We start from the raw sequence: 23,688 nt of genomic DNA on the forward strand, positions 1-23,688 counted from the left end.
GCCTGGACCAGGCTGAGAGCCCTTCATCGGACCTCTGGAATTTATGCTTTCCTGCTTAGCACATTCACACTCAGCCTCCCAGCCTAGCCTGCCTCATTGTTGCATGCACAGAAGCCTCAGGGCTGCCGAAGTCTAAGATGCAGCCAGGCCGCCCTGTGAGCCCTCACCCCTCTGCTGTGTGCCTGTTCGGTTCCCCCATCAACCACCCTGCTCCCTACCAAAACCCCTAAGTGCTCTGCAGCTCTGCCTCGCTGCTTTCAATTCTGCAGTTGGTTCTAAAGTTTGGAGAAGCTAAGACACAGGAGCGGAGAGAGGGAGGAAAGGAGGAAGGAAGTGCACAGCTCCATCACCTGCACGGAACTTTCACCAGGGCTCCGGTCCTCATCACGGCACCTTCTATGAACTCCTCCACCATCAGTGTCTGCGGTGCTCATTAAGACCAAGCAAAGCCAAACCCTTTCATTACAACCATTTCCAACTTACATTAGAAATGATTCATGGACCACTGGCCAGCTTTAGTAGCCATCAGCGGGGCTGAGGGTGTAGGTCAGTGATACACCCTTGCCTAACATGGGTGAGGTCCTGGGTTGCAGCCTTATACGCATGCATGTGCACACACACGCACACACACACACACACACACACACACACGCAGTCATCGCACTTCACCATAACTATTGCATTTATTTTTCTCTCTCACACTCTCTCTTCTGGCTGGAGTATCTTTAAGCAAATTCTATTCCAGACATTGACTCGATTTACCCCACATATTTTAGCATAAACAAAGGGCGTTTGCATACACAGCCACACTGCTATTATTACATTCTGCAAAAATGATATTGAGCCCTTCTTATCAACTCTGATTAGTCTCTATTCAAGTTTCCCCAAATTATCTTTTTTAAAATATCAGTTTTAGAGGTGAGGATTTAATTAGGATCCAGAATCAGACTCTTATTCTTTACATTCAGTGATGTCAGGTTTCTTTTAACTTTTTTGTTTGGTTTTGTTCTCTTTTCATGGGTGTTTGGAATGGACCCCAGCCCTGTCCCCCCAGGGCTAAGCAAGCCTCTTCCCCCAGAGATGCAGCCCAGCCCACTGTTGACTCCTTTTAAACTAGAATCATCTCTCTTCTACTTTTCCTCTGATGCTATTGACTAACAATAAAGCAGGTTAGCTGTGCTGTCGTGTCCTGTGTCCTGGTTGGTGGATTGCTGCCTGTGTCATTTATAGCTGCGTCATTGCAGCCCTATGCCTCGCCTTGCCCTGCCTTTGACCTGACTTTTGTACACGAATATGTGGCTGCTTACAGTGGAAGACTCCCAGAGAAGTTTGGTGCGTGTATGCACGTGTGTGTGTGTGTGTGTGTGTGTGCCTGTATATGTTTCTGTGTGTCTGTGACTTCTTGCTAAATGAGATTTCCACAAACTAGATTCTCAACAAGCACCTGCTAAACCCATTTATGGAGCTCTGCAGTCTGCAGGCTTGCATTCTAGGGAGACAGACATCCAGAGGAAGGCTCCCACCCTTGGTGTTTCCAGTCCTGTTAACTGTGTGGGATCGGAGCTCTCAGTCTCACACACACACATCAGAATCACCTGGATGACTTCTGCACACACAGAATGCCGGGCCCCACCCCGCAGTGAAGGCTAGGGTGCCCCTGAGGGTGTCCTCTTCTAGCAGTTTCCCAGGTGCTGGGCCGGCTCAAGAATCAATCTTTGAGAATCGTCACCGTCAGAGGGGAGCTCCAGTACATGGCCTGCAGCTTTGATGCTGTACAGATTTCCAAGGCTTCCCCAGCTGAGGTCTGGGGGTGGGGGGTGGGGAGCTGGGTCACAGCCCTTCATGGGGAAGGAGCTACTCTGAGGACCCCTTTGGTCCTCCTGATGCAGGGAGTGAGGCCAGGAGCTGCTCCTCTGCCCAGGAGAGGGGTCAGCTGCCTTCCTGAGTCACCAAGAGTTTGAGGAGAGGGACAGCAGGGGGACCTCCTCAGAGTGGGTCCCCGAATGTCCTGAAAGGGCCTCTGGGTGTGAAGCGTGCCTATAGCCATGCCCCTGGGAGTGACTCACGCTGTCCAAGGACCGGCGTGGGACCGGATGTGATGGAGGCACTTGGCCACCATTTCTGCTCCAGTGTCTGCCATCCAGATGTGGAACTCAGCCTCCCCACTTCTCACCAACACACTTGCTGTGAGAAGCGGCGTCTGTTTCCACAGCCTCCCTCTCACAGGTGCCATCAGGCTGCCCTGCTGGTGCCCGGCCGGACCCCGCTCTTAATGGCCCTGTCATTTTCTAACTTCCTGCTGGGCGCATCTGCCCTGTGGCCCTGGGCTCCTGGCACTGAGTCCCCTTCACCCATCCCCTGTTGCCCAGCCCTGCACTGCCCCCTTATCCCCTTCCCTCACCGGGTACTTTATCCCCGTGCTCTCTCCGCATCCCCAAACCCGGTGTGAACACCACCGCCATCTCTCCAGCTGCTCCAGCTCCACCTCAGGAATTCTCTCCAGCTCTCCTTTCCTCACCCCCCTCTCTCTAACTGCTCACCAAGCCCCAGCCTTTCACTCCTGGAACAGCTTTGTGACCTGTGCTCTCCTCGCCATCTCCCTGCCTTTGCCCAGCTCCAGGCCTCCTCATGTCTTTCCCGCAGCATTGCAATGCTCTCTGTTATCCGGGGAGCGCTCACTCTTTGCCAGAACTGTGAGCAAACTTTTACCTTGCCTGATTTAATCATAAGCACATCTTACAGAGAAGAAAACTGAGGGCTTTAAACATTGAGAAGTAAACTGACAAGTAAACTTGTGGGTAATAGCCAAGCGCCAGTGTACTTAGCCACTATGCCGTCCCAATCTGAGTGGTAAACCAGAATCACCTGTGGAGCTTTGAAAGCCTACACCGTGGCCAGGCATGGTGGTGCACACCTGTAATCGCAGCACTCTGGAGGCTGAGGCAGCAGGATCACTGTGAGTTTGAGACCAGCATGAGCTACAAATGAGCTCAAGGCCAGCCTGAACTATAAGGTGAGGCCTTTCTGTCTGTCTGTCTGTCTCTCTCTCTCTCTCTCTGTCACACACACACACACACACACACACACACACACACACAGCCTACACTGTGCACAGTGCACAATACTCCTGTGCTGTAAAGAAAGATTAACTTGAGTCGTTTTAGGAAAATGGATGCACTTTGAGACCATAAGTTTAAATGAGATAAACCAGACACATAAGCTTAAACATTGTGTGGTTTCTCACAGATGAGAAACCCAAAATAGTAATAAGTTACAGAGCAAGATAAGAGACTTATAATAGGAAATAAGAGATGGGCCTTTTGCAAAAGAGAAGGTGACTGAGAGATGAAGGGAGGGAGGAGGGCAGGGAAGAGAGGAAGGAGAAATAAAAAGAATTTCCAACTGGTGTGTGTATGCACCAGCTCCCCGTGAGGAATGGAATCATGTACGCAGACATGTACAGATAGAAACAGTTCTTTAAAAACCACATTCCTTCATGTATTTATTTGCCATTTTATAGAAGACTGGTGCAACCACTATGGAAATCAGTATAGAGTGTTCTCAGAAGACTAGGTTTGGAAGTTCCATTCAACCCAACTATTCCCCTCCTGGGTATTTTCCCAGAAAAACTGAAAAGGCCAGATCACAGTGATATGTGTGTACCCATGTTCATGGCAGCACAATTTGTAATAGCTAAATCTTGGAAACAACCAAGATGCCCATCAGCCACAGAGTGGATGAAAAAGATGTGGTATTTTTATACAATGGAATATTACTCAGCTATAAAAAGGATGATCTTGAGGCCTTCATAGGTAAACAGAGACAACTTGAGACTATCCACATAAGTGAAATAAATTAAGAATCATATTTATGAATATCACATTGTATCTCTAGTGTAAAAAGTAATAAGAACTTTAGGAGTAATAAAACCCGAAGTGTGTAATTGCTATTGTAAAAAAGAGAGGGAAAAAAGTGCTCTAAAGGATATAACTGCATGTATCTTTAAGTGTGTAGGATTGATAATCATATTACTAAGTTTTTGTTGGGTCATTGTACAGAAGTGTTTGCAGTCTTGTTGTTTAAATGTCTACTTTGTATGCTTCACTTTTGTAACCTCAACAACTATTTGTAAGAGGACAATATGTAATTATCAACTAGTGATTTCTTACTGCTTTTTAAAAAATTATGTATTATTTCCACCCTTTTTCCACACTGTGGCTGGGAATGGTAAACCCCAGGGGCTTCGAAGGCTGAAGCAAACTCTGCTCCCCTCTCTTCCCTTCCCTCCCTCCCTTCTCCCACCCTTGTCTATCTGCTCTGTCTCTCCCTCTCTCTGTGTCTCTCTCACTCTGTCTCTCTCTCTCTGTCTCTCTCTCTCTCTCTCTCTCTCTGTCTCTGTCTCTCTCTCTCTCTCTCTGTGCCTTTCTCTGCCTTGTTAAAATGTGCCTCCACAGATTCCCAGGTAATATGAATGGCTTCTCCTCTGAATTATAGGAATCTATTTCCATATTTATCTCCCCCAAACCTGTAGAGTCTCAAGAAGATCCGCATATTGTTCATAATTCCTCCCATGCCCCGGGCAGGCCAGGTGCTCGGTAGACAATGAATGAATGAGGGTGAACTCTGGGCCCGTTGCCCAGTCGTGCTGCCCCCCTTGCTCAGTGTGCACCCTCAGCTCTTTCCAGAGTCCCAGCACCATGATCTCTTATGAGGCAGTGGTCATGACCACGCCCTGGAGTTGGCTGGGCCCAAATCTTGGTCTGCCCTGGTAGTACATGGCCACTCTCTGGAGACTCATTATCACCTCTCTCTAGGGCTTAGTCCCCCCATCTGAAAAATGGGAATCAGGATAGCGCTGGCATCACGGAGTGGCCATAGACAATTAAGTGACATTGATCCGTGTTGAGACCAGTAACTGTGCATTCTTACATTAGTATTATTACTTACCAAACAGCCCTCCGCTGTATGGGTAGCACTTATGGAAAATTACAACTATATATGTTTGTGTAGAGATTTAGGGAAAATGTTTACTACAGTGATGATAGGGTGGTTTCTTACTAATATTTACTTATATGTTTCTTTATGGCTTGACTGTTTCACTATAGATACAGATTTTTATATATACACAACTATTTCAACTGCCAAAATACACACACCCATCCACGCACACAAACACACCCAGCCCCAAGGCACACGTGCAAACCCACGAGTCCTACAGAAAGTGACACACACACACACACACACACACACACACACACACATGCCCTCGGAGGCAGACACTCTGGTCCAGATGCCACCCGACCCTGGGGACATTGAGAATGTGCCTGTGAGGAGAGCACGTTGAGACCGCAGCCATCTCTGCGCAAGGCCAGCAGAGGAGTGGGCAGGCACCCCGCCAGCTCTGGAACCAGGAAGTGACATTCCTGCTCCTGCAGCCTCCGTGTACACACAGCCTGGGGACACAGCCTGGTGGGATCAGGCCCCCCCTTGAAATGCAGATGCTGCTGGGAGGTGAGGAACCTGGGGCTGGAGCTCCACCCAGCAGCACACGGAAGCATTGGGAAGCCAACTGCCTCCCTGACCGTGGCTTTCAGAGGAAATGGAACTCACCACTATCAGATCACGATTTAATTTTAGCCCTAAAGTTTAGGAAATGCATGAGGAACTGGATGCAGGGAGCTGAAGCCTACATTTTTACTGGAAGTTTCCTTTCACTTCCATGAGCCAAGGAAGCTCGCAGTGGCTTTGACCAGGCCTTGGGTATTCAGGCCTCCGCTTTGCTGGAGTTCAAGATCGACTCTGTTATCATGCAGCCAACTCCATGTTGGAGCCTGCAGGACCCAAGAAAGATCAGGTGTCACATTGATCTCAGAAACCAAACTTGCTTTCTTGTGCAGGGGATCAAATGATGCTAAGAAAAATTAGGACAGAAGTGAGATAAACTTCTGGAGCCAGGAACCAAGCTTGAGTGTGGGGAAGAATCTAGGGGAGACTAGGAGCGGATAGAATAGAACTATGCACCAGTTCGAAGACCCTCACAGGGCAAGCTTGGTACCAGACCCTGGTCTACGTCCAGAGTCAGGTAGGGAGGTCACAGTGTCAGACAGCACCCACGTTAGGGCAGGAAAGGAGAAAGAATCTCTTTGCCTAAAAAGACATGATCTCTACTCTCAAAAAGTTTAATCATGGTTGAGGGAATGAGATGGGCACTGGGAAAGCAATGAGCAGAAAGTCTCCAATATTCTATCATGGGCAGTGGAGACCCTATGGGTTGAAGAAATTCAAAAAATACGTAAGCAGCCCAGGCCACCATGTATGGCACATGTACATGGAGGTTGTACCGGGCATAATCTGTACAGCTGGGTTTCCTTCAGCATTGGGGTTTGTGTGGCACAATTTAGCACTGGTTCGCCCTGCCTGACATAGCACCAGAGGCCCCATTGTCACCCACCTAATGGGAGCAATGTTGGCAGCAAACAAGGGTGCAGGAGTGACACGACCAGCCAACACTTCACTTACCTGCAGGCTCCTCTGGTGACTCAGGACCTCAGCCCTTTTCTTACAATCCTGAGGTTTTCTAGTTCTTTGTTTTTTCTTTTTTGTTTTGAGACTATACAGTTCAGGATGGCCTTGAGCTCACTTTGTATCCCAGGCTGGTCTCAAACTTGCAGCACTCCTCCTGCCTCGGCCTCCTGAGTGCTGGGATTACAGGCATGCATCACCACCACACCTGGCTTTAGTTCTTTCTTTCTTTTTTTTTTTTATTGGTACCAGAGATCGAACCCAGGACCGCCTGCTTGCAAGGCAGGTGCTTATGCCGCTGAGCTAAATCCCCAGCCCCAGTTCTTTCTTTTTAAGTATCACAAAATTTGAAGCACGAAGCCAGTGACTTTGGTATATTCATGAAGTCATACAACCAACACCGCCATCTAGTTTTGGAACATTTTTATCACTTAAAAAAAAAAATTCATATCCACCATATCACTCCTCACAGCCACTGGCCACTGTGGCTGGTGTCCTGGTCTTGCTGCACTGGCCATTTAATTTATTTTGTTGTATGTATGTATGTATGTGAGTGCTGGGAATCAAACTTAGGACCCTGAGCTTGCCAGGCAGGCCCTCATGCTGCTGAGCTGTATCCCCGGCTGGCCATTTCATATAAATGGGCCCATGGGTGCTGTGGCCCACGGTGTCCGGCTTCCTCCCTTAGCAGGATGCTGCCAGGCCGCATCCATGCTGGAGAGTGGGCCTGTGCTTCTCTCCTCCCCAGTTATTTCTGGTGTCCCGGATGGTGGTTCCCATGGGCGCAGACACTGAGTCTGCCGTGGACATGTGCTCCTGAAAAGCCACCGGGGAGAAGCTGCTGGCTCTCTGGTTCTCTTTCCTCTATCTCATCCTCTGGGATTCTGCAACCCCATTGTCAAATGGCATCCAGTTCCCATCAGTCCTCTCTTCCCTGCTCTGGGGACGGATTCCATGCAGACCTGGGGATGTGGTCTCTCTCCCTGCCCGATCACTGCCCTTGTTCCTGGTCTTCAGGAAGGCACCACCTTCAGCTTTTCATCACAGCTCTCTGGCACCTGAAGGGAACCTGGTCTCCACTCTTCTATGTCTCCCACTTACTCTGATCCCCTTGGGCTGGGAGCTGAGCCTAAGAATGAAACCTTGCCTTTGGCTGGCTTTCCCAGAAGCACATTCTAAGACAGGAATTGTGAACGTGACTTTTTAAGGATGTTTCCAGGAAAAACCAGTAGGGGAGTGGGAAAGTAGGACAGAGAATAAGCAGATTCCAAAAAAGGATGTAGCCTCCGTGGAAATCCCACAGAGGGTAACTTGAGCTCGGCCCCGCAGGGCTGTGACAGCATAAGTCAGACGTCAGCGTGCCTGTCTGTCCTCTGCACCTGTCAGCCACTGGTCAGGGCTGAGCCCTGGATCCCTTGCTCTCTGTGGCCCGAGGTGAAGGGGGTCCTCGCAGCCCAGAGTGGCCCTTGAACACAGGCGTTTGGATGAGGCTGTTAGAAGTGAGGCACCAGTTCTGCTACGTCAGTCTTAGGGTCTCTTTTCCCACAAACCTAACATCTGATCTGTCACCTCCAGCATAGCTTCCCAAAGGGCTGAGCGCTCAGTATCTGCATAGATAGAGAGAGAGAGACAGAGAGAGAGGATGATGATGGACAGTCAGACAAACATATGCAGACAGACAGACTTCCCTGCAAGCCTAAAGTTGTTTTCTGTATGGTCATCACTTAAAAAAAAAAATGCCTAGCAAACTGTTTTCCACTTAGCATACCATTTGGCATGCATAAAAGAAAATGAAACCAGTTTGATTGTTTATATAAAAGAAGGAAACTTAGACCCTCGGGGAAAGCTGCTCCCTGAAGTTCCAGGTTACCGACTCCATTGTCAGCAAAGCGTTCAATGTCTGATGAGCCGGGGTGCAGGCTGGTGTCGCCCTTGCTAGAGGATCCCCTTTGGTGTCCTGGTCTTATTCATAGTTCGCCGGCTGCCCTGGGCATGCTACTGACCCTGCTTGGTCTTCTGTTTCCTCAGTTGCTCTGCTCGGCTCCCAAGGTGCTTGAAAGTTGACATCAATGGTGCAGTGGACGTGAAAGGGTTTGGAGAAGGACAAGGAGCTCACGAATATAATGTATTTGCAAATGACTTTTGACTGTTTATTTATTTATTTATTTATTTTGCAGTCCTGGGCTGGAGGAACCCAGAGGCTTCACACCGAGCTACACCTCCGGTGCCTTTTTATTTTGAAACAGTCTCAAGTAACTAAGTCACTAAATTGCTTGGATGGGATCGGGGACGTAGCTCAGTGGCACCGTGCCTGCCTGGCGAGCATGAGGTCCTGAGCTCGACTCCTGGTGTCAAACAAATGTTTGGATTTATGATCCTCTTGCCTCAGCCTCTGAAAATGCTGGGATACTGGCATGCACCCGGCACCTTTTGAATTTTTAGAAGAAATCAGGGACCACTGAGAAGAGATTAAAGAGTGAGGTTGAGAAATTTCCCTCAGGGAAGTCTGAGTCCTAAGGAGGACTTCACCGTGACACCAGACCTGGTCTGTGACTGTGCCTTCATGAACCCGGACATTAGTAGATGCTGCAGAACTTTGTGGTCCCAGCAGGACTAATCAATAAAGGTGCAGAAGGTCCTTAGCAGAGCTGAGCTGCTGGGGAGAAGGCAAATGGAAAGCAGAAATGAGAGACCGAAAGGTGGCCATCCTGGAGAGTGAGGGACACACTGGCAGCGGCTCCTGCAGTGCCCACAAGCGTGGACCCAGGGACCTGGGCAGCATCTCCATGGCGGTCTGACCTTGACCCGCAGGCCTCCTGTGGGCCTCCGGCAGAAGGTGGCCAGGCAGCCCGGAAGCAGAGGCCCTGCCGAACAGAGGGCTCTCAGAGCCTGAACGGCCTCTAAACCATCCTTTTGTTTTGCAGGCTTTAGCGAGCTCGGCTTGATTTCATGTGACTGTGCTATTTCAGGAGGAGTAAATATTGCCGGCGGTCTGTTTAAAAAGGCCAATGACCTGAAATTTTTTTTTTCTTTTCTATTTGAATTATCTCCAAGAGGCAGGCCTCCCTGAGGATCAGGAGTTTTAACTCCTTGGCTTTCAGTTCTAACTTTCCCTTTTTGTCTTGTGCTATGCTGGACAGGCAAACAAAAGCCAGCAAAGATACAGGGACAGCGGTGCAGAGCTGACCTAAGAGGCGGAGGTGCTGGGGTGTAACTCGGAAGAGGGCAGGGAGCCCGGACTTTCTGCTGCTTTTGCTGCTTCCAGAGTTAGTGTTTGACCTGTAATTACAGCTTCTTTTCTCTGATTTCCTCTGTGAAAATAGCAACATGCGGGCTAAGCACAGAGTGGCGGAAAAGGCACTACATAAAGGATCGGGAATTTATAAATACAGTTAAAATTACAGGATTGTTATCCTGTGGCTTAGTTCTGTGACGAGAGGGCTGGGAAGAGGGAACACAGCTCTTCAAACTTGACTTGGGCCTTAAAATACCCAGGTGTGACACTTTAGGGATCCAGCCAAGGAGAGATTCACTGCAATTCTTTTCCAGTGGATGTGAAAACATTGGCAGAAAAGGAGAAGAAGAATGTGCCTGGCCAGGATTCTACTTTTGATTTCTTCAGAATTCTCACCGTCTGATGGTTCTCACAGGAGACAAGAGGCCAAAGTCCCAGCTCAGCACAGGAAGCCTCTGCCTCCTGAGCTTTTTACCTCCTCTTAGTCGGTAAACTCAATTTTCCCATGGGTTTCATGAACTAATTAATGATTTCTCTCTTTTGCCAACACTAAGTCAAGTGGGGTTTCAGATGCTGGCAACTAAAGTCATGACTGACACCGTGGGGGCCAGGGGTTCTGCGGGAACGCGGACCAGGAGATGTTATCAGAGTAGCATCTCAGTCCTGCAAGGGTTTAGGACTTACAACTCCACTTTCCAGAAAGATGAGTGGAGGGAAGAGTGAGGCACCCCAGGAGTCCTTGGGATCCCAGAGCTGAGGAGGAGAAGAGTGAAGGCTTGCGCTCTGGCCTCTGTCTTCACCGAGAGTGCCATGCACGCTCCCCTGGAGCAGATCTCCTGAAAAGACTATGGCGATCACCTGCCACCTCCAACCACAGCGATCTGCAGGGGCTCAGATCCACGGTTTCCCACTCAGCAGAGCCTGGGGCAGACCAGCTGTCTACCTTTCTGTGCCGAGCTGACACTCCACGCTTGGTGACCCCTGTCCTGTCTGGTGTCGTCCAGGCAGGTGCAAAGCCCTGGAACGAGCTGACTCTGCATTCAGTTCATCTTCTGTTACTTAGAGAATTGGGCTGGAGACCCTAGGAAATCCCTTGCAGCTCTCTTCTCATGACTCGAAGGTAAACTGCTGCCCAAGAATCATTCTCCAAGGTGAAGAGTATTTGCCTTCCATTTCTTTCTTTGTATTGAAGGGGAGCTGGCCCATTTTAACAAATAAAGGTTATTTCTCACATGTCATTGGAACTGAAAAAGACAGGCTTCTTATATAAGAAATGCACATTTTTCTGTAGAAAATTATAAATGTAAATAAGCAAAAAGAAATTTCAAGAACCTATAATTCTTTCTAGGAAAGATAACTTGTATTAATATTTTGTGCATAGATGAGGATATGTTTCTATATGCATGCTATGGTTTGAATGTATCCCTCAAATTTTATGAATTAGACATTTAATTATCAAAGTCCAATATTAATTACATTTGGAGGCAGGACCTCTGAGAAATAATTAGCACTGGGTGAGGGTGAGGCCCCCATGTTACGTTAGTGGCTTTATAGGGAAAAACAGAAGTCAGGTGTGGTGACTGTAATTCCAACACGTGGGAGGGTGAAGTAGGAGGATTATTATCAAGGTTGTCCTGAATTACACAAAGGGACTCTGTTTCAAGAGACAGAGAGAGAGAGAGAGAGAGAGAGAGAGAGAGAGAGAGAGAGAGAGAGAGAGAAGAGAGAGAGAGAGAGAGAGAGAGAGAGAGAGAGAGAACAGAGTCACAAGCTAGCTAACATGAGTTATTCCTTGGTTTCACCTTGTGATGCCCTCTACCATGTAATGATTCAGTGGGATGCCAGGCACATTTGGAGCCATGCTATTAAACTTCCAGAACCATGAGCCAAATAAACCTTTCATCTTTATAAATTATCCAGTCTATGGTATTTGGTTATAGCAACAGAAAATGAAATAAGACACATTTGTCTTATAAAATTGTCATACTGTCCATTCTATTTTTCAAGCTGATCTTCACATTTAACATCTTTTTATGTTAAAATTAGACACTTTACAAACATTTTTATGAAATTGTACATATATAGCTTCACCTCTAGTAGCTATGTGGTAATCTGATATTACAGTGCACCTGAATTTATAGAACCAGTTCCCTATGGCTGGGTAGTTGGCCAGATTTATTGTTCAGTAGTATCAATAATCTTATAAATATACTTCATGCAAACAAATGTGTTTTTTAAGGCTTCTAGGTGAACAACCAGCCACAATTCAGCTGATCAGGGACGTGAAGAAACCAGGCCCCTTTGCTCTGGGCTCAGAAGCGCTCCTGGGTCACAGGGATCCATCTGGTTCTCCTCTTGCACACAGCCCCTACCTCTGCGGTCACAGCTGATTGCGCTGGCATCCTCTTTTCCCTGCAAGGCAGCCAGCAGGAAGCCAGCCAAAGCCTCTGAGGGGTCTGGCAGGACACCCATTGCCTAAGAGAGTTTCCTGTGCTAGAGGGCAACAGGCAGGCTGAGCAGATGGCCCCCCAGGGGCCACCATCAAGGGTAGGAGCAGGCACGGGGCATGCTGTGGGTTAAATGCCACCCACCGAGGTCACCTGTGGTCCCCCAGAAATCTGAGAAAGGAAGGAATCTTTCCCAGGGTTATTCTCAAAGCCCCCTCCCTTGCCCCAGGTGGTTAACTCGGGTGGGTAAAGGCGTGAAGGCTCTGGGTGAAGCCCGGAGCTGGCTCCATCATTTTTTACCTGTGTGATCTTTGGTTTAGCCCTCACCTTCCTGCTCCTGAGTCTCCCCAGCTGCAAATGAGATCCCTAGTACAAAAGGTGCAAAATAAATGCCAAGTGAATAAGTGAAAGCCTTCAGAAGCTTAGTCTAGAGCAGGCATTGTTATGCCTGCCTAGTAAGCGGGCTCCACCTAGAACTCAGGAGTTCCGAGTCTCAGGGGTCAATGCTATCTGCAAGGACACACTGATGACCTCAGAGATCCTATTATTAGTTTGCTGTGTGAGCACTGTCGTTTCCTCCAGCAGGCTGGCGAAACCCTAGAGTGCCTGGCCCGTGTCTTACACCCCACTGTGCCCGCCACCATGCCTTGCACAGACCAGGTGCTCGGTCTGTGATGGGTTCTGCACACTCATGAATGCCTTTTCCTTGAACACCCAGCACAGCCGGTTTGGCCTGGTGCTGCGGGCAGCCAGGCCAGCAGCCTGGCTCCGCTTCCTCCTGGCAGGCTTCCCTGAGCCGCTTTCCCTGAGGGAAAAGCACCAGCAGCCTCTGCAGCAAGCAAACATTGTATGCACAGCCAAATCCTGGGCCCGGAGGTTGTGGCCCCCTCTTGGGTTTGCAGACTTAGGAAAATGTCCCCCCTGACCCCTAGCACTAACTTAGAGCTCCTTTGGCCTGTCCCAGAGCTGACAAAATGTAGAGGTGCACTCTGTGGTGGCAGGGTGGGGGACACCTCCTTCCAGGGGGTAGGATGCCTGTCTGCTTCCTCAGATGGTTGCCCACTCTGAGTTCCCTCTTTGATGTCCTTGAACCTAGAACCCCGAGCTAAGTAAAGGAATGAAGCTTGTCCATGTTGTTGAACCTTCCTATCCCTTTGGTCTCTTCCGGACACTTGTCGACCTAACTTGGGCCTAATTGCCCAGCATCTACCAGTACCCCAGTTTCATGTTTGCTGAAGAGAGGTCTAGGAGATAGGGAAGAGGGACAGGAAGGTGCCCCTCCTAGTCTTGCAGACTTGCAGCAAAGCTAGAACTCAAGGTACCAGGGGACAAGGGCTCAATTTTCTTTCTGTTTAGCATTACTTACCGCTGAGCCTGCTTGCTGAGTAATAACACTTCCAGCCAAGACGGGGAGCACACACCTGCCAGTGGCTATGCCAAGCATCTTACACATATAAACTCAGTTCATCATGATAAAAAGAACTTTGAGATGGGTAGTGATATTCTCCATTCTTGTCCAAGATGTCAGAGTAGCCTAATGGGATATCTGGTTATGCACATTGTCCTTCCTCGAAAACTTTTCAGTAAAAGTTGCAAAAGCATAGTGTATTCAGGTGTATGTTTAATTCTTAGAGCAACTCAATAAGTGGGGAGAACTTGGCCCCATTTCAGAGGTGAAAAAATTGAAGCCCAGAGAGGTTAAACATGTTTAAGTTGCATAACTAACAGGTGGTGGACACCATGCCAGGCCTGTCTGGCTCCACTCCACCCCGCTGTGGAGAGAAGACCTTGCAGAGTGACAGAGAAAAGCCTGGTGGACTTAGCAAAGGGGACAATAGCAAGACCTCAAGAGTCGGCATTGTGCGAATCAGGTCTGCTGGAGGTGGCACTCAGGGACGGCAAAGGGCAGGGGCTCAGGAGCCAAACCTCTGGTCACCTGCCACATTGCTGCTTCCAAGCTGCGCTGATTAGCCACCCTGGCTGCTTTAAATCCTAGAGCAGCTGTTTTCTCAGGGCCTTTTAGACAGATGAACCTTGTAACGCTGACAAAACTCTGAACACCACCAAGTGTCAATTGGACACATTTTAAGTCTTTTGGCACCTTCCCTGTGCACCTTCTAAGCCATCTCATGTTTAATTTTCTTTTGTCCTCTCCCTCTAGGAGGTTTTCAGCCCAGTTTCAAGCTGTCTTCAGCTCCAGGTTGTTGGGACCCAACTATCAGAGACCTGGAAAGAACTCTGAGGATCCAGTGGCCGCTGTCTGCTTTAAAGCCACTTAAAGATGGCCCTGTGCCCTGGCTCCTGCTGCCATGAAGAGCAACCCAGCTCCTCACTGGGGAGGATGGAGGGGTCTGCCCATCTTTCCTGAACCCACAGGAGCTCTCGGGAAGGTTACCAGGAGTACAGAAATGAATAGCATCTTTCCGGGGCTCACATACAGCTAAGGGCAATACTACGAGACTGCGGGGACAGGCACCTGCAGGGAGTTTCATGCAGGCACTTAAAGTAGAAACTACCTGCACCCTGTGGGGAGCAGAAACCTCACCAAGGAGGAGACCCCGGCAGGGAACAGCAGCCCAGGAAGCTGCAGACCTGGGCAGTAGCATGGTCCCTCCACTAAAGGCAGGCCGTGTGAGTGTTGCTATCTGGCTTTCCCTGGACTACAATCAGTGACACACCTTGACGTTCCCAGGCTTTATGTCACTGTGCAGCTGCCTGGGTGATTCCCCACCCTGAAGAGGAAACGAAAGATGACTATAAATTTGAATTATGCCTCCGATCGATCTTTACAATCCTCTTTAGTCCCTAAATGATGGCCCAACTCCTTTTAGGTTGGGTGACTGAGGTCTGACCAAGGCCAGCTGTGGCGCCAGTGGGGCTCTAAGCCCACAGGAACAGCTCTGTGACGGTGGCACCATCGGGGACACCAGGACACTGATAATCTTAGACCCACACTAGTTGTTTCTCCATAGAAGCTAACCGTGAATATTAATTAAATGTCTACCAAGGGTCAGCTGTCCTGAAGAGAGCCAAGTACACATTACCCAACAAATCAGGAATGTTATCTCCATCTCGAAGATGAGAACATCACAGAACGAGAGACCAAGTCCCTGAGCCGTGCAATCCACCAAGTGGGGAGCTTCACAGAAGTAAAGATCACCTTCTCCTGGGCGTCTCCCAGGAGCAGGCCAAGGAGGGAGTCCAGGAAAAGTTCTTGGCTGGGGTGCAGCTCAGAGGTGGAGCACTTGGTTCCAGCCCCAGCACCCCAACCCCCAAACCCTGCATGGATGAGGGGAATGCACAGGTACTAATGGTGAAGGACTCTATTCTCCCAAAGAGAAACAGAAATCAAGGAGAGGAAGACGAATTCCAGACTACCTAGAAAAGCTGCGACCATCAGCAGTTCTTTAACCTTCTCTTTCTTTCTGTGTTTATCTCATCGAGGGCTTTGAATGGGAAGTGTCCAACTGCTTCATGGGTGTACGCACCAGTTGCTAATTTTGGAAACCTGTGAATCCTGGGCCCAGAGTCCTGACCAACTCTGTGAGCCACACTTCCCACGCAGGGCACCCTCCACGAAGCAGAAGCAGAAGTCACCAGCACGTCCCAGGCTGCGGTTGCTTCATTTTACTTTCCAAAGCCACCGAGGAAGTTGTGCCAAGGGAGGACCCCAGGCAGCTGCAGGCCGCTGGGCTGGTCCCCTGCCAACACCGCAGGCTCTCCTGGTGGCCTTCTCCGGGTGCTTCCTCCCCCCCCCCCGGGGTGTCATTTGTGAGCCTGGAAGTGGCAGGTGGTGCGACACCTGCCCGGCTGTGACTTTCTGGCGGCCAGGTACATAAAAGAACCAGCCACCAGGAGACAAGTTAGCCTCTTTAACAAAGAATACGTCTCATCTTGTCCACAGAGAGAACGACTTGGAAATACAAGTGCCTCCAAGAGAGGAAGCACATGGATTTAAAGCCATGCAAAGGTGCAAAGAGCAGGTGCAGGAAGAAAGCATAGTTCAAGAATAAACTAGGTGGAACTTGCTTGGCACCGTCACATACACCTGGGTGCCTGCAGTGCATCTCCCTGACTCCCTTTCATTGTTGTTATTTGTTTGTTTGAGACAGGATCTTGCTACACAGTTCATACTGGCCTTGAGCTCACTGTGTAGCCCAGGCTGGTCTCGAGTTTGCAATCATCCTCCTGCCTCAGCCTCCTGAGTGCTAGGATTGCAGAAGTGCACCACCAAGCCTGGTTGTAGTTTTCAAAACTGTTACCAACTCAATATTTTTTATAATGAGATCAGAAATCTCCTGATCAATTTGGCATACTGTACACAGAGAGTGAGACAGAGACAGAGGCAGAGACACAGAGAGATACACAGAGAGAGAGATCTGGTCTCTACCTCTGTTAAAAGGATGCTTATCCACCCATCAGGGCTCCACCTCAGGGTTGCATCTGAACCCAGTTACCTCCCAAAGGCCTTCCACATTATATCACGGTAGGGCTCCAACTTGAACTTAGGAATTTTGGGGACACACAATATGCAGTCCATAACAACTACAAAACTAGCAGACTTCAAAGAATCTGTTTCCTCATCTGTGGTTTTCCCTCCCAGGTTTTATGTTCTTGGCTAAAATTGTTTAAATGCACTATGCTTATACTTTGTAGGAATGAAAACATTTTAATTATGCATCTTCACAATCAATAGTGTGATAGGAACGCAGTCCATTGCTCTCCAGGGCCTCTCAAAGTTGCCATCTCTGAGGGGCTGTGGTCTTAAAGTCAGGTCCAAGACAAGCTTCCCTGGGGATTCAAAGCAAAGTGAGCCCTTAAGAGCATGGGTCCAAGAGACAGGATGAACTGGGCTCAGATGTGGCTCTGTGACACAGTTAGAGGGTCCAGCTCTGTCTCTGTCTCTGTCTCTGTCTCTGTCTCTGTCTCTGTCTCTGTCTCTATCTCTCCAGTTCCCCCTCTCTGCTCGGCACCTGTGACTTTTCCAAACTTTGATGTCCCCATTCAAACTGTACCATCTTGTAGTCATTGCGAGGGGTAAAGTAAACAATACATGAACAGCCTTGTCACTGAGCAGGCAACCAACACACAGTAGCGGTTAACAATGTGGAGCCGGTATTCTCAGACATGGTACTCATGTCTTTCTGGGACATCGATGCCCTTTCTCCGGGAGGGCTGAGACTGCCTAGGAACAGGGACTAAGCTTCTCTGGATAGACTCTTGGCACCTTCCTGAGATGATAAGGTCCCACTTTAAGTATTTGGGGGGCAGCCAATGTCAGGGCTCTGCCCTCAGAGGGTATAAGAACTCTCATGGTCACTTGCATTTCTGCTGGCTCAAAGAACTCCGCCAGGGTCTCCAGCTCCCAGCAAGACTTACAGCACACATTAGACCTCGTTTTGTAGGAGGCCAGGAGTCCCGGCTACACGTCCACATCTGAAGTCCTCCACCTGCAGACCCCATTCCCAGGCCTCGCACGCTGTTCCCTCGGTCTGGTTCTCTTACACCACTTGAGTACATTGACCGGCTGGGCCCTTCTTGTCCTGCAGCTCCACCCCAGTCAGCCAGCCGAGGATCCCCTCCTGGAAGCTTCCCACCTTCTCTCCCAAGCCAAGCTGGATTAGGGGCCCCTCCTGGGGGCAGGGTCACCTCCTCACCTTGCAGCCTGGGCTTATTTCTGTCCTTGCTCATTATATTGTAATGATCTGTCTCCCTCTGCCCCCTGCCCCCACTACACTGAGTTCCAGGGGGGACCAGGCCACGTGTTCATCTCTGTGTCCCTAGGACCAAGGGCTGTGTCTGGTGCACAATGAGTATGAAATACATGCTGAAGGAAGGAAAGGCAGGAGGAAAAAAAACAAGAGAAAGATGGAAAGTGAGAAAGTAAAGAAGAAAGGAAGAAAAGAAAAAAGAAGAAGAGGGAAGAATAACAACTTTAGGAAGAGGGGAATAATAATAAGCTGGACCTCATTCTGCAGAAAAATTCCCAGTGGCTCTGGGCAGTGAAGCTAAAATCCACCCTCCTCTGTATTTAATCTCCCAACTTCCCTCTCTCTGTTATTAATATAAAAATAGAATGAGTTTATTTGGACTCATTAAAATTGTTGGCTAAATAATTGTGATAGTTCCTGGAGCCTTGGGCCATCAACAAGTCCTATAAAGTATTCCCTGCTGACAGCTGGGCATAAAACTGACCTCAAACACAAACACTCAACCTTTTCCTGGTCACAGATACTGGCTCCACTCCATGGCCAAGGTCAGGGACTTCTTGTGTGCATGATCCCTGCACAGCTGACAAACACTTCCACTCCCATCCCAGGAGGGGCCAGGCCCCAAAGGCCTCAGGGGTTCACTGGGAGTAATCACCCTGTAGACGCCTCCTCCAGTGGAGAGGATCGGGAGTCCAGAAAAATAAACAGTGAAGCAACACGGCCAGATAATCAAGAAAGTATCCACGTGTGCTCACGCATACACACAGGAGCACAAGGGTGCAACTTCCCGAATAATGTTTTGCTCAGCTTAATAATTAAATAGCCCTGTGTATTTTGAACAGAAGCCAAGGGCTCTGCAAGGAGAGGTGACAGAGGAACAAACAGACGCGGTCAGCCTGGAATGAAAAAGAGCCGGTCCACCACGCCAATCAGCTAGAGATTCTTGTGTTTATTCTCTGCATCTTCTCAGGTTTTTTTTTTTTTTTTTAACTCATTGTGTGAGTCACGTTTTTGTTGAACTCAAAATGTTAGAGACTTCTTAGAGACAAAGCATAGAGAAAGTTCATGGTATAAACCATGTGCCGGCCAGTCTAGCTATTGTTCTCTCTACAGGGAACTGAAGCAGGCGTTTGACCCTGAAGCCTGAACCGGCCGTGGCTGGCTGTGTTTGAAGGGTAGCTCCTGAGGCTTTGGGCTTAAACCACCAGTGCTCTCTCCTTATAGCAGATGGTGCCCTGAAGGTGCCTCGCCAGCCCTCTCCACAAAGAGCGTGCGTTTCTTACCATGTATTTTGTGGTTAGGAATTTCATCACCACATGTAGAAGCCATGTGAGAACTGCTTTCCAGGGTATTGGGAAATTCTGTGACTTTGGAGGAAAACATAATCTGCTACAGATTACTCTGTGTGTGTGAGTCTCGGGTTTGAATCCATGGGCTTTGCATTGTGCTATAACCCCAACCCCTTCTAAATTTTGAGTCATGGTCTCAAAAAGTCACTACTTTGCTGAGGCTGGTCTCTAACTTGCTATCTTCCTGCCTCAGCCTCTGAGAGTCTTGGGATTACATGCCTGTGTCACTATGCCGTATTTAGATTGCATTCTTAATAATGTCACATGTCAATCTCATCTCTGGAATAAGGGGGAGAAGATCAAAGTTAGCTGAGTGTGAGGGGCCCCGCAGTCCTCAGGCAGGCGAGGCAGTGGGTCCTGAGGGCTGTGACCTCATGGGAAGTGGGGAAGGAGCCTGCAGGAAGGAGGCAGCTCGGCCACTGAAGAGAGCCACCATCCCCAAATCAAAGAGGGTACGTCCCATTTATGAGTCACCTGTGTATTAAGGGCAGTGTCCAGACAAATAGATAAAAGCAGTGTTCCTAACCTCAAGTAATTAAGTAGCAAAGCTAATTAACAAACCAAATGATGCAACCAGATCACAGGGCCTGCGTTTATTGGTGTGGCCTGGGGGAGTCTGGAGTCATTTCTATCTGGCAGCCAGTGGTTCGTGCAACTGATTTCAGTAAAATGTGGTCTTCGAAGTTTCGCCACATCTATGATATATATCTATATGGGTGTACAATCTAGGTGTTGCATTTCTTTCAACTTTTCTACCTTGTTTGATATTTTTTATAATAAAAAACTGAGAGGGCTGGGGATTTAGCTCAGCAGCACAAGCACCTATCAGGAAAGCTCGAAGTTATGAGTTGGATCCCTGGGACCAAAAATAAACAAACACCCCAAAAACTGACAACTTGTGAGCATGGTGTGAAGATATATGTGGGCCCATCACATATAATAAACAACCATAGATAACATTGCTCATGCGCCAGCTGGTGCTGGGAGCTACTGTGCGGTTTCTCCCCAGTCTGCAGAGTATCACTGCCCTCCTCCTGACCTTTACAGAGGGAGAAGCTGGGGCGTGGCCAGGCGAAGTTCTTTTTTTTTTTTTTTTTTTTTTTTTGCCTTTTTCCTTTTAATCGGTACCAGGGATCGAACTCACGACTGCCTGCTTACAAGGCAGGTGCTTATGCCGCTGAGCTAAATCCCCAGCCCCCTAAGGCGAAGTTCTTACCCCAAGGCACACAGCTAGTACCCAGCAGAGCCAGATCCCAGCCTGCTTTGATCTGTTCTAGAGTCCCTGTGTATTAGGATTTGGATCTGGCCTGTCCCCCGAAGATTCCCACGAGGAACGCTTGGTCCCCAGCTCAGCAGTGTCAGAGGTGGGACTTTTGGGAGGTTACTGGGTCATGAGGGCTGTGACCTCTGTAATAGATTCATCCAACAGGGGGTCATAATTTGGCGGCATTGTAGGGAGGGGATGAAACTTCAGAAGTGGGGCCTCGCTGAAAGGAATGGGTCCTGGGGGTGCGCTTTGGGGCTGCATCTTATCCGTCTCTTCCTCCCCAGCTCTCCTGCTCTCTGCTTCCTGGCCACCACGAGGTGAGCGTCTTTCTTCTGCCCTGCCTTCCGCTGTGATGTTCTGCTTTATCTCAGGCACAGGGCTATGGAGCCATACACCACGGCCTGAACCCTCTGAAACTCTAGCCCGGATAAACATTTTCTCTAATTTGATTTTCTCAGGTATTTTGTCACAGTGACAAAAAGCTGACCAACATACCATTCTTAACTGCCACTCTCCACTTAGAGCCTCTAGGGAAAGCCTTAAAATGCAATGTTTACTTGAAAGGATGGCGACAGGGACCATCAAACAACTGTCACAAGGACCTTTTCAACTTTGCTAGGGGAATAAAAGGCCTCCCATGGCTTCCAGGGGAAAAGAGGCCCAGAGAATGCAGGAAATGCCCCTGAACCAGGAAGAGGAGAAGAAGAATGTGGCCTCATCTTATGGGCCTGCAAACTGAAGCCACAAGGCAGTCTGAGGGGGCCTCATTCATGCTAGGCAAGTTCTCTACCACTGAGCTACCCCCACCCCAAGGCCAGTTATTTTGACAGGAGCAGCTGAGAAAATGTTTTCTGTTTAGTATAAAAGTTACTACCATTGCTGCTCCAACTCACTGGTGAGGGCCGGAGAGAAATCATAGCTGAAAGGTTTAGTGGTGTTTCTTCCCAGAGAATTGCTTTAGCAAGTCTCATTGCATCTGAAGTCCCCAGTACTGATGCACAGATGCAATTTAAGAGAGCGGGAGCTGCTGGGAGCTATCTGTCCTCTCACCCAGTTCCCTTTCTGACCTGGGCCAGGGAGAGCAGAGGGCAGGGTGTGCCCAGCCAGCTGGACTTCGTTGGAATTCCAAGAGGGACCTCACCTCATTTGCCCTTGGTGCCTGTGCCCCTGGCCAAATCTAAGCCATGCAGCCAGCCTGGCAGATCCTCCGTGGAATCATCCATCCCAGACTAAACTGTGCTTTGGTCTCGGTGTGTGAAGTACAAAAATCAGAGAAATATGCAATGTCAGGAGGGTGCAGGTATTGCTAGTGTCAGTCTCCCAGGGACTGGGCATTAGAACACACTTTTTGGTGGGGAGGATATCAGGAATCAAACTCACCACTGCACGCTTACAAGGCAGGCGCTTATGCCACAGAGCTAAATCCCCAGCCCCTAGGCATTAGAACACTCAACACTTCCTCCTGGGGCCCTTTTTCTGGGAGACAGTGCTACTTTGTAAAACCTCCATGTAGAGAGACCTGAGTAGGCCAGGACAAACCATTATACAGTGGCCGAAGTGTCCCTTTGCCGGCAGTGAGCCAATGGCCCTGAAATTTTCTTTTTACACAAACACAACTGTGCCAGCTGATCTCAGATATTTACAGAAAAGTCACAGTATTGTGACAATCGCAGACTTTCCCTCCGGCTACCAGGGACGGCACAATCTGCAGCTGGTCTCGGAGCACAGGAAGACAGAAAGTTGCCGTCAACGCTGATGAGTCCCATGAGGCAAAATCCATTCTGATAGAGAGGAAAAGGAAACTGCTTCCTCTAAATTCAGCAGGTCACAGAAACAACAGCCATTTTCACAGCTCCAGGATGAGAAGTGCTTCTGAGAGGGGAGAACCGAGTAGTGGACGAGGATTTTAAACGTAAACAGCTTTTGCAGGACATTTGCTCTCGAAGGTCTCCCTAACGCTAAACACCACTTTGTCTCTACCACAGCGTGCGCCTGGGAGCGTCCAGGGCTGCTTTGATTTCCTGGCTTAAAAGTCTCTGCTTGTTCACCTCCAGCTAATTCACCTCCTTCCACAGCTGGGCTCGCTTCCTCTGGCCCCTGTTCCCGTGAGTAACTTTTCCAAAGTGAAAGCATCGTCCCATTGCTTTCTAAACCGTGCCCAGTTCTCAGTTTCTAACTTGACAAAGCACACGCACAGGCCCTGGTGATCTTCGTCCTGCCCACTTGGTACAGACCTGCCTGTCACCACACCTCTGTCCCTGTCACACGGAATCTATGAATCCGCATGCTGACCTTCAGCCTCTGCACTGCCTGTTCCTCCAGTCTGGAATGTTCTTCCTCCAGGTCCGCAGAGAACTGAGGCTTTGGATGCAGTGCAAATGCTACGACCTTAGTGGCATCGACCCAGAACTCTGTCTGTCTGTCTGTCTGTCTCTCTACACAAACACACACACACACACACACCACGTCTCTTGCTTATCTCCTCAGTCACATGACTGACACACCCTTTTCTGGGGCCCTCCTCTGTTCTCCGTTCTCACGTCAGCTCACCATGCTAGAGTGTGAGCGCTTCCTTCGTGACAGAGCTGTAAAGTGTTCATCTCTGTGTTCCCACTTCTTCAGGCAGCAGGAGCCCCGTAGTCTAAATCCACCAACCAGTCAGGCCAACCTCAAATTCTGCTTTTTTCCAAGTGTTCTTCAGCTCTGCACAGGAAAAATGTCAGTGCCTCAGAACAACATACCTCTACTGCCTATCAATCATTACTTCTGTCTTCTTGAGCTTTTTTCCCTCCTAGAATTTAAAATTTTGTTCTACTAAACTATAATGTGCTTTAGACATTGATACTTTTTACTTTGTCCCTCCCTTCCACTGGCCTTTGATTTTTTTAAAAAAAGTAATTGCTAATTAATAAATCAGTTGGTTGTTCCTTTAAGATGTCAATATGGATTATTTCTAAATCTCTTAGTTTATATAAAAATTTTAGCCTAAAGGCTGGCTCCACTTGTGCCCACCTCAGAAGCCGAGAGTCTCCGTAAGATGGATGTTGTATATTTGGAAGTTGCCAGGATGTGATGGCCCAACGGGATAAAAGTCTGGCATCATGCCTGGCCACCATCCCCATTGTCTGTCCTCCTGCCTGGCATCTTCCCAGGCCAG

This window comes from Cavia porcellus, unplaced genomic scaffold, assembly GCF_034190915.1.
Source record: "Cavia porcellus strain 051 isolate PalLab524CR breed Dunkin Hartley unplaced genomic scaffold, mCavPor4.1 scaffold_26, whole genome shotgun sequence".
Lineage (NCBI taxonomy): Eukaryota > Metazoa > Chordata > Mammalia > Rodentia > Caviidae > Cavia > Cavia porcellus.